General features: G+C 42.8%; 1 protein-coding gene across 10 annotated transcripts in view; it reads left to right on the forward strand.

Annotated features, from left to right (window-relative positions):
- The first annotated feature begins 5,073 nt into the window (after nt 1-5,073).
- The window catches only part of JAKMIP3 (Janus kinase and microtubule interacting protein 3), a 116,527-nt gene continuing 106,863 nt past the window's right edge, over nt 5,074-14,737 (forward strand). For 9 of the 10 annotated variants that reach the window (XM_063132829.1, XM_063132833.1, XM_063132832.1 and 6 more), the window contains exons 1-2: nt 5,074-5,305; nt 5,635-5,743. The gene's annotated coding sequence lies outside the window, so the exon portion shown is untranslated. The remainder of the gene's footprint in view (nt 5,306-5,634; nt 5,744-14,737) is intronic. The other variant, XM_063132831.1, reaches the window with a different exon arrangement.

The raw sequence follows: 14,737 nt of genomic DNA on the forward strand, positions 1-14,737 counted from the left end.
TTCCTTGGAGGAAAAAAGGCAGAATATAAATGCAATAACAACAACAACAACTTCTGTTACATGGTTTTGGTGGCATAAAGTAGTTGTAAATGGGATGTATTGAAGGCGTCATTACACAGGTGAAAATCCCATTGCTTACCGGCACATCTCTGCCCACGCGTTTTCCCCTCATTACTTCTTCTTTTGAAAAAGGAAGTAAACAACGTGCTCGTGGCCCATTCAGTGGGCCGTTTTGATTGTTCTGCCTCTCCTGCACAGAGCAGGAGATACCAGCAACTTCTGTATTTAAAAATAAGTCTGACTTACTGGGCATGAAGAAGGCTAGAAGGGGCAAGAGGCAGACGTCATGAGAGGGAGCCGCGAAAATCCGTGAGTGCCCAGTAACTAGCGTGCAATAAATGTGTTAATTTGTAGTGCCTCCTCCTACTCACTATGCATGATATTAAAGTCATAACTAGATACAACAGCATGACTTTGAGAGACCGAACTCTGAACATGCTCAAAGGCACCCCATCCTGATACTGCTGTTTTCTCAGAATCTGGGGGGAAGTGTGTATGTGGCCTTTGCCAGAGCTGGGCACATCTTCTGACAACCACTTATTTCCCCTCCTCAGCAATGCCACTCCTCGATGCTCTATCAAAGAGCAGCATGAGCAACAAGAGGAAAGAAATGCCTCTCAGTGGACATGGGCACTTGCAGGCTGCCAAAGGCATGCTGGGAGGTGTAGTACTGGCATGTAGAGTGGCTGATTTTAAATAAAAGCATGGGTTAGCAAACCAGGTCACTATGTGCAAACCAGGCCACTATCTCTCAATCCTAATGCAGCTTCCACTTTTCTGACTTCTCACTAACTGTCTTTGTCCTCCTACCTGACTCTCTCCAACTGCCACTCAGCCCACCCACCATTCTATTCTAGCCTCAGCTGTCAGCCATTCCTCCATTCACTCTTCTGTTTCAATGGTATAATCAGGCTTTTACATAAAAATCATAAACTTTATTCAGTAATTCCTGCATCTGTCTTGGAATGTTGCAGTTTAGTTCTAACAGGGAAAAACCCCACAGCAGAAAAAAATCTCATAAAGTTAAAAGGCTTTGGAAAATAAAAATACAAAATTCACTTGGACTGGAAAGCCATTAATGCAGTCACTAGGCAAGCTTGTCTGGGACAAAGAAATCTATAACCTGGGTGCCACAATTGAGAAGGCCCGCCTCCAGTTGTCTCCCATCACAGCTCAGATGGTGTTCAAAGATTCATATGTTATTCAGAGACCTAGGCTTATGCCTACAACTCCCAGCATTTTATTACATTTATATCCTGCCTTTTTTTTCTCCTCAGAACCCAAGGCAGTGTACATAATCCTCCTCCTCTTCTCCATTTTATTCTCACAACAACAACCTTGTGAGGTAGGTTGGGCTGAGAGTCTGTGACTGGCCCAAAGTCATCCAGTGGGTTTCCATGGCTAAGTGGGGACTAGAACCTGGATCTCCCGACTCCCAGTCCAAAACTATAGCCACTATGCCACACTGGCTTTCATGCCTTGGGTGGGAGGGAAGACTTATTGGGCTTCAGCGGCCATCATCTGGTAGTGGCTTGCCATCATGGTCCTGAAGGGAGAGTGCTTGGGGCAGGATGCCTCAGTCACTAGACACTATCAGGAGCGGGAGGGAAGGAGCATGTAGTTCCGGGCCAATGGCAACGACCAAGCTAATTCTCAGTCAGCCGGCCGGCCGGCTCTTTCATGGCCTACCTACGGGCACCAATTGCACAGAGTGGTGTGTGGACTGGCTCAACCAGACTTCATTTTCCATGAACCTCAATGGCAAGACTCCCATTGGTCAAGCAGGGCACCTTGGTGAAAAGCATGCCAGGAGTTGTAGTTTTTGTTTTCTGTGGGGACAATAAAAACATGGTGGTGGCTTCAAGGCAGCCCTGGCCAGGTGTCAGAAGAGAGAGAGAGAGAGAAGAAACAAATTTAAGTTGTTTAAAAGTTACCTCACAGGCCTAGCACCAGCCTACTTTGCAGGGTTGTCGTGAGGGAGAGAGAGGGGAAAAAGGAACGAATTTAATTTGTTTAAAAGTTAACTCATGGGTCTAGCACCGGCTTACTACTTTAAGATGATTACCTCTCAGACATATATCTTAGGAGGCCTGAGCAACGCCAGGTATATCAGCTAGTCTCATAATACAGCTGGGCGTGGTTGTGTCTTCCTTAACGTTATTCAAAAAGATCATAGCCTAGCTGAGAGTTTGACATAATATTTTATAGCTGATCTCTTATTTCTATTTATTTATTTATTTATTTATTTATTTATTACATTTCTATACCACCCAATAGCCGGAGCTCTCTGGGCGGTTCACAAAAATTAAAAACAATCGAAGTATAAAACAACAGTATAAAACCATAGTAAAAAATACAATATAAAAGCTCAACCAGATAAAAACAGCAGCAATGCAAAATTACAAATTTAAAACATCAAGTTAAAATTTATTTATAGACTGTTAAAATACTGGGAGAATAAAAAGGTCTTCACCTGGCGTCTAAAAGCATATAATGTAGGTGCCAAGCGAACCTCCTTAGGGAGCTCATTCCACAGCCGGGGTGCCACAGCAGAGAAGGCCCTCATCCTGGTAGCCACCTGCCTCACTTCCTTTGGCAGGGGCTCGCGGAGAAGGACCCCTGAGGTTGACCTTAGGGTCCGGGCAGGTACATATGGGAGGAGGTGTTCCTTCAGATAGCCTGGCCCCAAGCTGTTTAGGGGTTTAAATGTTAATACCAGCACTTTGAATCGGGCCCAGACCTGGACTGGCAGCCAATGAAGCTGGAGAAGGACTGGCGTGATGTGGTCTCGTCAGCCAGTCCCTGTTAGTAAATGTGCTGCCCTGTTTTGTACCAGTTGAAGTTTCCGGGCCGTTTTCAAAGGCAGCCCCACGTATAACGCATTGCAGTAATCCAAACGAGAGGTTATCAGAGCGTGGATAACTGTAACTAGGCTATCTCTGTCCAGATAAGGGCGCAGCTGGTATATCAGCCTAAGCTGATAAAAGGTGCTCTTTGCCACTGAGTTCACCTGTGCTTCAAGTAACAGTTCTGGATCCAAGAGCACCCCCAAACTACGGAACCGATCCTTCAGGGGGAGTGCAAGCCCCCCCCCCTAGTAAACTATGCCTCCAAAACACACTTTGTCTGCTTTGAGCCACATCGACGTAAACTGATTTTCCTTGTGCTAACCATTGAATGTTATATTCTCAGCAGACCAAGTCATCACCAGCTATGGCAAACTGTCTACTGGTTTTCCTCTGTGTAAGTAGCTGCTTCTATTAAGCGTGCACATCATAAATTGATTGCATTGCATTAAGCATCCCGAGTCTTGTCATAAACAGGAAGGCATGCCCGCCAACCACCTGTTAGCCGATCTGTGGACGTTTGGAGTTTTGCCCAGGCAACAATGACCTAAACAAATGCCATCGGAAGAAGTGTTCATGAGGCTTATACACACAGTTGTGGTTATATATTAAAGATATTAATCAGATGCATGCAATAATCAGGGCATCTTTCCTCTGGAAAGTGCTTCACAAACTACGTAATCTCTTCTCAGAGACCCCTTTGGTCAATGGATACAATAAGCTAAAAACATTCAAGGGCTTGCCCGTACATCTCAGAGAGCACAAACACTGGAATGAGGAAGATTTGGGAACTCTTGCTTCAAAGCAGCTAGCAATGTTACTCCCCTGCTTGATTGTAAATCTACGTTTATAGTATTGTGATGTTCCTTAGTGGCTTGAAAAATACTTCCAATACATAAGGAATTCTTCCAGCAGATCGTGTGGCTTTTGGGCTTCCTGTTGCATGCTGAGTGGGTATGAGTATAAATACACAGCTTCTTCCACCTTTTACGCGTGAATGAATGAGCCATTGAAGTTCCTTAAAGAATACCTCTATCGTACGAAGCTGATCTTGGAAAATTCTAAGCATGTCCAGATGTTGAAAATGCTTGCAGATAGTGCACATTACACAGTGTTGCTGTTGTACCAGTTATGGGGAACTTGTGGCTATACTGGCTAGGCTTGATGCGAGCGGTAGGCTGAAAAAAATGGAAGGCCACAGCTTACCTACCTTTGGTGTATACAAATGGCGAACTCATTCCCCCAATGATCCTTAGGTAGCCATTTTCTAGAACCTCTCGGGGGCTGCATTCCAGTGGCGGGTGGGGCTGAGATTCTGCACCACCCGCATACTCAGCGTGGTCAACAGAAGAGGGTAAAACAGGAAATGGGAGGGAGAAGGGAATGGAACTGAGTATCCTGGAAAAGGACATGGATGACTGGCTGGAGTCCTGTACAGATGCACTCCACGCTGCAATATTTTGTTGCAGGTCCCACTTCTTTAGCATCTAATCACTATAGGACAGGAGGTCTTTGCTATTCCAGGCACAACAGGAAGCACAGAGTATTGTATGATAAATATTATACCAGAAGTTTTATTATCTGCCACGCTTGAATACTTTAAAGACTCTTACAAAGTCTTACAATGTTCCTTTTGGCTGAGCAAATTTCCCCTTTGGCATATTCCTGCATCGAGCAGGGGGTTGGACTCGATAGCCTTATAGGCCCCTTCCAACTCTACTATTCTATGATTCTATGATATTTCAGAGTAGAGAAGTACTCAGTAATGACATTTTTAAACTATGATAATCTATAAATAATTAGTCCTGGAGAGGGTCTGGGTAAGGATTTCTGCAGAATATCCTTAAAAACCTCTTCTTGGCTAGGAGCAAAAGCGAAAGGAGCGACTGCGCTTTTAAATGTCAGTATCGTTTCAGTCCTACTTGGCAACAGGGAGGAGGGAGAGAAATCTCCGTAACCTTGGCAACGCAGAGAGTGATACCAAGGATGCGCACCCTGCCTAGGATGCCCGAGAGGAATCAGGAAAAAGTATAATAATAGATAAACAAATAAACCCCACCCCGACCCGGGACCGTGCCGCTGCTGAAGGCTGGCCGTGCTGGCTCGCGAGGCGCTCTCGCGACGGGTGCCTTTAAGGGCTTGCGCTCCTGGAAGGGTGGTCCTCAGCTCTGGAAGTGAGCTCCTCTGATGACGCGCCCGCGCTCGGCTGCTAGCTGCAGTGTCACTGCAATGGCTGAGGGGCGGCTGTTGGACGCTCGCAATGAGCTCATTTTCCCCGGAGAGAGGGAAGCAAGCCTCCAGCGCATCACCCAGCAACTGCAACCTTCCTGTGTGAAATCCCTCTCTAGCTCCTTCCTCAGGCTGGCCTGATCCTTCTTCACTTTCAGGGTGTGTACATGGTGAGCAGATTTTTTTTTTTTTTTTTTTTTTTTGGTGGCGTTGCTGTATGGTTGATTCCCAGCCCCTTCTCATTCCAGCCCTTCCTTTTTCTCCTCTAAATGCTTCCCTCGATTTGCTTGAGGAATCCCTGGCTCTCGTCTGGTCCCCAGCTGTTCCGAGGATAGAAAAGATCATCTCAAGCAGCAGGGATGGACTGGACGTTTTGAATGGATTTTTTTAAAAAATAAATGTTAAATATTATATAGTGAGCCTTTTGCCTTGTGAATGGCAAAACATGCCAGAAAGCAAACAAACATGCCGTTGTTGTCTTTTTAAATCTGTCTGCTAGGAACAGCCTGCAGGTTTTAGAATGAACTGCCCTGCAATACGTGGAATGGTACTTTCTCCAGGTAAAGCAGACAAGCAATGTGTCCATCCTGATGGAGCATGCCTGTAAGGTTAGTTTTCCATGCCTCTTTCTGCCTCTTTCTGCATTGAACTGGCATCGGTGTCTTTGCACACACCATTATATAACAGCTTGCTTGTGCATTTGGAGTAATCCATTGCCCAATTCTCTTTTGCATGTGGTGCCTGGCATAATTTGTCTTCTATATCAAGCGGCTGCGGCTTGGCTGTTAAATACAGATAGATGTTATTCCCCACTGGTGGAGGTGGTGGTGATGGTGGTGATGATAGTGATTGGAAAAGAGCAGGGCCTTGTCAATTCCACGGTATCATAGTCTATTGCATAAGGTAGGGCGCTGCACCCATCTTGATTCAGATACTTCAGACAGGATTGAGTTGTGCTAAGCAGCTGGAGGCTGATACAAGGTCTGTCTGCACTTTGCCCATTTAGTGCAGGCACTATTATCAGGGGCTTGCAAGTTGCAATTGACGTGGACAATTCTGACACCTCTAAAATTCTATTTTATGGACAGTGGAACCCCTCTGGAGTTTAATCTAAGGTTGAAAGGGATTTTCTCATTTTATTGCCGCCAATTCCCTCGTTGATCATCAATGTCACTCTGACCCGTTAAGTGGCTGTACAGTTCCAATGAATGAAGCTAACTAGGTGCAGTAGATTTAAAATGTGGATGGAGCTTGGAGCACAAAGAGAGTAAATCTGATATGTATTGCTATTTTTCACCTCTGACCAGTCCTGATATCATACAACATGGATTACTTGCTTTTATCAGTGACCCACTTGGAAGAATTGCACTGTTTCTTTCCATCTGCCATTCTGATGTACTGTTCTTGGCCTACATGCCAAAAGTTGCAATCTCATGTTTTGCTTTAAATATAAGTTTGTGGGAGCTGTGTGTGTATGTGTGTGTGTGTGTGTGTGTGTGTGAGAGAGAGAGAGAGAGAGAGAGAGAGAGAGAGAGAGAGAGAGAGAGAGAGAGGTAAGTGTGACAGAGCAAGGTTTGGAATGGACAGCTATCACTTAAAAGTTTGGTTTCAGTTCATTTTGTAATGTGTTAGGAAACCAAGGACAACTCATATGAGAATAGACAGGAAATGCTCTATTTGGAAAGTTAGAGAAGCAATCAAGGAAACAGAGTTAGTCAGACTTTAACAGTGCAATCCTATATATGTCAGCTGAGAAGTAAGTACCATTGAGTTCAGTGGGGTTTACTCCCAGGTAAGTGAGTACAGGATTGCAGCCTAAGGCTATAGTCCTATGCACACCTATTTGGGAGTAAGCTCTACTGAAATCAATAAGTGTAAGGATGCATCAGATATGGTCCTCCCATTAATTAATTATCTTTTAAAACTGCCTAATAACCAATGTTAAATAATTTGTGTATTTATAGTTTTGGATTGTGCAGCATTTTCTTTATTCTTTTAAAAAAAGCATATGTAATCTATTATTCCTTGCATGTATGGTTTCTTTATTATGCAGCCTAGACTTCCATTGGCTATATGACAGAACACCATTAGCTGACACTCAGGCCATGGCTAGACCAGGCCTATATCCATGATCGTCCCGGGATCATCCCTGTGCATCCAAAAGACACACAGGAGATCCCAGGAGCAGGCAGGGACGACCCCTCAATTTGCCTGGGATAATCCTTAGGTCTAGCTAAGGCCTCAGTTGTTCAGTGCACTGACTTACTTAAATTAAAAGTTGTTTCCAAAAGTTCAGAGATCGGTATTTGTATCTATAGCTGGGATTTAATTATCAAGATACTTTATTTCTATAACACTGGGGCTCCTTCACATATTACTTTTCCTTGGTAGCAACAGCTTCATCCATGTATTAGTGGACAGGAGGGTTTCTCCCCCTCCCCCTTTCCTTTGCCTACATGCATCTTAAACTTGTGAGACCTAATATCCAAAGAAGTGTTGTATACCAGTGAGACCTTGTATTTTGAATTCCATTTTACATCGATAACGCTCCATTTAACATCTTGTACATCTCTTTTGTGAACAAATGTAATATCTTCAGAAGTGTCTCTATAATAGCATCTTTTTCTCTACTTTTCTTCATTTTTTAAAACCCAATTAGGACTTTATGACTTACGTTGTTTTCACTTGTTTTCTGAAAAACAGGGTGACCATATGAAAAGGACGACAGGGCTCTTGTATCTTTAACTATTGCATAGAAAAGGGAATTTCAGCAGGTGTCATTTCTTTGCATGCAGCACCTGGTGAAATTCCCTCTCCATCACAACAGTTAAAACTGCAGGAGCCCTGCCCTCTTTTTTATCTGGTCCCTCTAGTATAGCTTCTGCAGTTTTAGCTGTTGTGATGAAGAGGGAATTTCATTCAACAGGTGCTGTATGCATACAAATGACACCTGCTGAAATACCCTTTTCTGTGCAACTGTTAAAGACACAGGAGCCCTGCCCTCCTTTTCATAAAGTCACCCTACCGGAAATGCTAGACAGATTGTTCCAAATGAAATTTAAATGGAATATGCTATTGTTGGTTTAATAAAATCATTTCATTCATTACTTTCCTATACTGCCCAATAGCCAAAGCTCTCTGGGAACTTCACAAAAAATAAACCCCCAAAATAAAACATACAAAACATCTCAAATTTATTTATTTATTTATTTATTTATTTATTTATTTATTACATTTCTATACCACCCAATAGCCAGAGCAGTTCACAAAATCACAAAAATTAAAACCATTCAAACTATAAAACAACAGTATAAAACCATAATATAAAATACAATATAAAAGCTCAACCAGATAAAAACAGCAGCAATGCAAAGTTACAAATTTAAAACACCAAGTTAAAATTTATTTATAGACTGTTAAAATGCTGGGAGAATAAAAAAGTCTTCACCTGGTGTCTAAAGGCATTTAATGTAGGTGCCAAGCGAACCTCCTTAGGGAGCTCATTCCACAGCCAGGGTGCCACAGCAGAGAAGGCCCTCCTCCTGGTAGCCACCTGCCTCACTTCTTTTGGCAGGGGCTCGTGGAGAAGGACCCCTGAGGATGACCTTAGGGTCCAGGCAGGTACATATGGGAGGAGGCGTTCCTTCAGATAGCCTGGCCCCAAGCTGTTTAGGGCTTTAAATGTTTACCAGCACTTTGAATCGGGCCCGGACCTGGACTGGCAGCCAATGAAGCTGGAAAAGGACTGGCGTGATGTGGTCTCGTCGGCCAGTCCCTGTTAGTAACCATGCTGCCCTGTTTTGTACCAGTTGAAGTTTCCGGTTCCGTTAATGAGCAGATGATGACACGAAACACAGAAGGAAGAGATTTAACAAAATCCGTACACGCTTACTCTCAAGTATTGTGTGCATAGAATTACAGTCTTAGGCCTTTTTTTTCTTGATATAATAATATTATGTATGGGTGGGTTCACATGTGTCTTCCAACCAAGCCAAGCCAGATTAGTTCACTAAAAAGAGGAGGGGAAGCTATTTACAAATTGCATTCTCAGCAAGATAGCTGTTATTGAGAGGCTTGCTCTGACTCAGACTTGCAGGAGTTCCCCAGTGCCATTCTGTTGCTTGACCAGGTTGAATTAGGTTCATGTGATAGCCTACCTGGCAATCACAGGGAGTGCTTCCAAAGGAATCACTTCCAGTTAGTGGGTTTGGCATGACAGTGAAAATGTCATGCCAAATGCTCCAAGTATGCAAGCAGAGAATACTGCAGCTGCAGCTAAGCCAAATGGAAACCATTTCTTCATGGAGTGTGGGACAGCCTACTTATTCTGCCCTCTTTCCCAATATACACACACATTTCTAGAAAACACCTTCTCCCCTTGCCTTTCTTTTAGGGCTAGCAGTGACTCCCAAGGACTAAAGAGACTTTTAGAATAGAGCAGCTAATAAGTTTTGGCTGATAAGGGCGTATTCTTCCAAATAAAACTGTTACAAAAGTAAAAGATCAATATTAAGAGGCCAATTGGTTCTATAAAGAAATCCCTATAATTTGGTTCTTGTAAAACTGGGCAGTTTACTAGCCTGTTCATTTATTAATTTTATCTCTTATAAAATGGTCTCAATCTTTTCTTTTTTTAAAAAAAGAACTCATTAAATAAGCATTTTACAGCCCTATGACTTTTGTTAGTATGCAAACTACATCATACCTTTTCATTAGTGTAAAACTTTATGAGAAGCTGAAAACACATTAAAAGGATCTCATTCCGTTGTTGTTGTTTATGATTTATTGATTTTGTAGTCTTATGCTGTTGGATCCAGTGGTCACATACAGCAGCATTTTCAAAAAGATTTTCCTCTACCACCATCACCCCAACTTGTTTCAGACATGGGCATATGCAGAGCTGGCCCTACCATTAGGCAGAGTGAGGTAACTGCCTCAGGTGGCAGATGCTGGGAGGCAGCAGCAGTAGCCTCCTGGCCTTTCCCCTTTGTTGGGTGTACAGAGTTGTCTGTGCCACACAGCCCATCCTCTATCCCCTTAGTAGCGTGCTGCCCTCAGGTGTGGTGGAAGATGCTGTCCTGCCAATTCAACTAAGGCCATAGCTAAACCAGGCCTATATCCCAGGAACATCCTGGGATCATACCTGTGCATCCAAATGCCACACAAGGGATCCTGGGAGCAGGCAGGGATGACCCCTCCATTTGCCTGGGATAATTCTTAGGTCTAGCTAAAGCCTAAGACTCAATAGCCAGTCTACCTCTTCTGTACATGGAATGGTGGAACGGGGAGGCCACTTGTCCTTGGCTCTGGCAACTAAATGTATTGGGCTTGCCCTTGGTATATGGCAACAAACATTAGGATCACAATTTCAAAATGGATGGCTTCCTTCCTTCCCTCTAGACCAGGCATGGGATGATTTCAGGTTTGCAGGATTGACTTCCATTTTTTACTTTGGAAATTCCAAGATCCAACAACCAGAGTCTGTTGCCAAAGACATAGACTTAGAATTAAAGAATTCTGAGCTCAGGAATGCATTTTGAGTGCCAGAGCTGAATGGAGTTCACATTTCTTCCATACTCAAATCTAAATCCTGCTTATGACGCTTTCTTCATTTCAGCAGTAACATTTAGGAGCAGGTGGTTGTTTTGCTCCTGCTATTGTTAAACAAGTGGGAGTCAGGTGTCCTTCAGGTCACCCAAAGACTGACCACCAGGTCTACTTTCTGTCCACCCCTGCTATAGACACAAACAAAACTAACAGTTGTCTAATTTGATAGCACATGCACAAAGATAAAAGAAGAGGAAAGAATGGGCAGGACAAGGAAGAAGAATTATAGAATCATAGAATAGCAGAGTTGGAAGGGGCTACAAGGCCATCGAGTCCAACCCCCCGCTCAATGCAGGAATCCACCCAAAGCATCCCTGACAGATGGTTGTCCAGCTGCCTCTTGAAGGCCTCTAGTGTGGGAGAGCCCACAACCTCACCAGGCAACTGATTCCATTGTCGTACTGCTCTAACAGCCAGGAAGTTTTTCCTGACGTCCAGCTGGAATCTGGCTTCCTTTAACTTGAACCTGTTATTCCATGTCTGCACTCTGGGAGGATCGAGAAGAGATCCTGGCCCTCCTCTGTGTGACAACCTTTCGAGTACTTGAAGAGTGCTCTCATGTCTCCCCTCCATCTTCTCTTCTCCAGGCTAAACATGCCCAGTTCTTTCAGTCTCTCTTCATAGGGCTTTGTTTCCAGATGGAGAGTGGGTCTTTCATCTTCCAGTGGTAATTTCAGTTGGCTGTGGCAACACCAGCTCATAGTATTTCCTCGATTGCTACTGCAAATAGCTTCAGTTGATATATTATCCTGGCACGTGGCTGTCTACTGGAAGCCCAGTGTTTTGCTGTTTTGGTGTCCTACTTGTGGATTTCTGGAATGCTAGACTAACAGCATGCTGGACTAAACGGATCCTTTGGTCAGATCCAGCAATTCTCTTCTTATATATTTATACTCACTGGTTTGTCCTGATAGTAACCTTATCAATAATAATAATAATAATAATAATAATAATAATAATAATAATAATATACTTATTTATTTATTTATTGCAGTTCTATACTGCCCAATAGCCGAAGCTCTCTGGGCGGTTCACAAAATTAAGACAATTCAAGTATAAAACAACAATATAAAACCATAATATAAAATACAACATAAAAGCTCAACCAGATAAAAACAGCAGCAATGCAAAAATACAAATTTAAAATACAAAATTAAAACACCGAGTTAAAATTAATTTATAGACAGTTAAAATACTGGGAGAATAAAAAGGTCTTCACCTGGCGTCTAAAAGCATATAATGTAGGTGCCAAGCGAACCTCCTTAGGGAGCTCATTCCACAGCCGGGGTGCCACAGCAGAGAAGGCCCTCCTCCTGGTAGCCACCTGCCTCACTTCCTTTGGTACATATGGGAGGAGGTGTTCCTTCAGATAGCCTGGCCCCAAGTCATTTAGGGCTTTAAATGTTAATACCAGCACTTTGAACATATTTATTTGTTTCTTACCCGCCTCTCCCTCTAGATCGAGGTGGGGGAACAACAGTAGATACAAATACCATAAAATACATAAAACTGATTAAAACATATAAAACTAATACATTGTTAAAATAACAGCCAGACATCTTGAAATTTGACTGGGTAGGCCTGCTTTATAGCTTTTTTAAATTCAGAAAAACTATTAAGCTGGTGGATCTCTCCTGGCAGGCCATTCCACAGTATGGAAACAGCTGAAGAGAAGGTCCTCTGGGTAACAGTTGTCAGCCTAGTTTTGGCTGACTGGAGAAAATTCTTCCCAGAGGATCTGAGTGTGCAGGACGGATTGTATAGGAGAAGGTGATCCCGCAGGTAACCTGGACCCAAACCATGTAGGGCTTTAAAGGTAATAACCAACACTTTATACTTCACCTGGAAACTAATTGGCAGCCAGTGAAGTGATTTTAGAGTTGATGAAATATGGTCTCCCCTAGATATACTGGTGATCAACCTGGCTGCCATATGTGCCATATGAACTAGCCCTATATGTAGTCAAATCACCCCAATAATGTGTAGTTTCCTGGCATTCTTATTTGCAGTCCAAACCATATGGGTAGCCACTGAATACTAACATTGATTCAGCTTTTTGGCAATGACTACACCACCTAATAGCGCACAAACCAGGTCAATGAAATGCCACATATTAAGAACATAAGAAAAAAATCCTCCTAGATGAGGTGGATTGACCATCCAGTCCATCCTCCCTCAACCTGGTGCCCTGATATTTTGGACCTCAACTCCTATCAGCCCCACCAGCATGGTCAATGGCAGATGCCTCCAGGAAGCTCACAAGAAAAGCAAGAGCGTTCCCTCATTGTTACACCCAAGCAGCAGAGGCTGGTGCCTCTTATTTCAGTGGGGTGGTTAATCTGCTCTGGGATTCAGCCAGAATTCTGAAGAAGCTATCCAAGATGCCAAACCCAGTTTGGGGATAGGGTTCAACACTGTGGATAGCTCCTTTAGAGTTCTGTCTGTTTCTGACAAACCCAGAGTGGATTCACTGTACCACTGGAAGATAAATTTACTGAATAACAGTAAATTTCCACCATCAAAACGTTTAACAAGTTTAAAACAAGATGAAAAGCAGCTATTGACCTTGGATAAATCTGTAAAAGTTGCTTACAATATTAATAGCATGGAATACAAACTTTTCAACTGATTTAGTTAAGTAAAATTGCATATCCATGGCCAGGAATACTATATGCTACTTTTAAAACTTCCCTGTGTAGGGCGCAATCAAAGGAGAAATAAGTCTGGTTCTTTTGTCTCAATATAAACTGCACAATAGTAAAACACGCAGTACTGTCTCTAACTCTTCTTTACCACACACATGTATTGAGGATTGGGCCAGAAGAGGGGGGCTGGAACCACAGAGGACTGGATTCAGACCCACGGCCTGAGGGCTCCACTCTTACTATAAAAAAACCCTTCAAATTCTCATGGACGTCCTAAACCCATGAGAGATTAATGGATTATGACATGTTTATTTCCACATGGTATATTTAAATATACATTTGATCATTTCCCAAACTTTTGTCAATAGAGTAATAACCTAAATCAATGACTCTACATGAAAATCAATCTCAATATAACAGGGTATCTTTCAGGGTTCAGGAAATACACTTGCTGAACTGAAAACTGATTGAGCATCTCATTATTCCCGTAGCCTACTGAGATACGTTGAAGCCCAGTAGGTGTGATGAACTAGTTCAGCCTGCTGGCAGGCAGGGGGGCGGCATCATCATTGTTTCAGGAAACTGAATATAGGTCTCTCCTTGGGTCATGTCCTCAAAGAAATACTTAAAGAGCCAAAGATTGCCTACCCTCTTACTATGGAGGCCTAACCGCATTATACAGTATTTGTGAACCACCCAGAGAGCCAGCTATTGGGCAGTATAGAAATGAAATAAATAAATAAATAAATAAATAAATACAGTATATGAATATGTATAACAGAATCCCAACAGCTTTTTAAAAAGAAAATAAAAACAAGGGGCATTTTGTGCTGAGAAAGGGCAGGAGGGACCCAAAATTTCTCCTTCCCGCATAGCTTTTCCTCCAACAGGGTTCGAATCACAAGACTACAGTTTGCAAAAAAAAAACCATGTGGATTCTTTTAACTCTCATTAGTATTTCGATCACAAGTGAGGTAAGAGAAAGAGAGTACTTGAAAGAAAAAAGAGGGAGGGCATTCCCTGTTCAAGTATTCGTCAAAGCATTTGGCTCTTCTGAAATGTGATAATTTAGTTACAAATGGAAACTTGCATAGAAACTAAGACATGAAGAACAATGGCTTCTAGCCAAGTCCCCTGGCAAGCTGTTACTACATTTTAGCATTTCTGCTTCATATTTTTTTTTATTCCTTCCTCTGGGAATTGGACCTTCAGCCTTCGCCTGTGAGGTGTCAGCATTAAGATCTCTGCTGATTTCTCTCCCGATTTAGTGTTATGTCATGTTTAATCACCCTGCCTGCAACCCAACTCTTATGGGTGACACAAAATCATGTCCACTTAGGTTTTCCTTCA

Source organism: Elgaria multicarinata, chromosome 8 (genome assembly GCF_023053635.1).
Source record: "Elgaria multicarinata webbii isolate HBS135686 ecotype San Diego chromosome 8, rElgMul1.1.pri, whole genome shotgun sequence".
In the NCBI taxonomy this organism is placed as follows: Eukaryota; Metazoa; Chordata; class Lepidosauria; order Squamata; family Anguidae; genus Elgaria; species Elgaria multicarinata.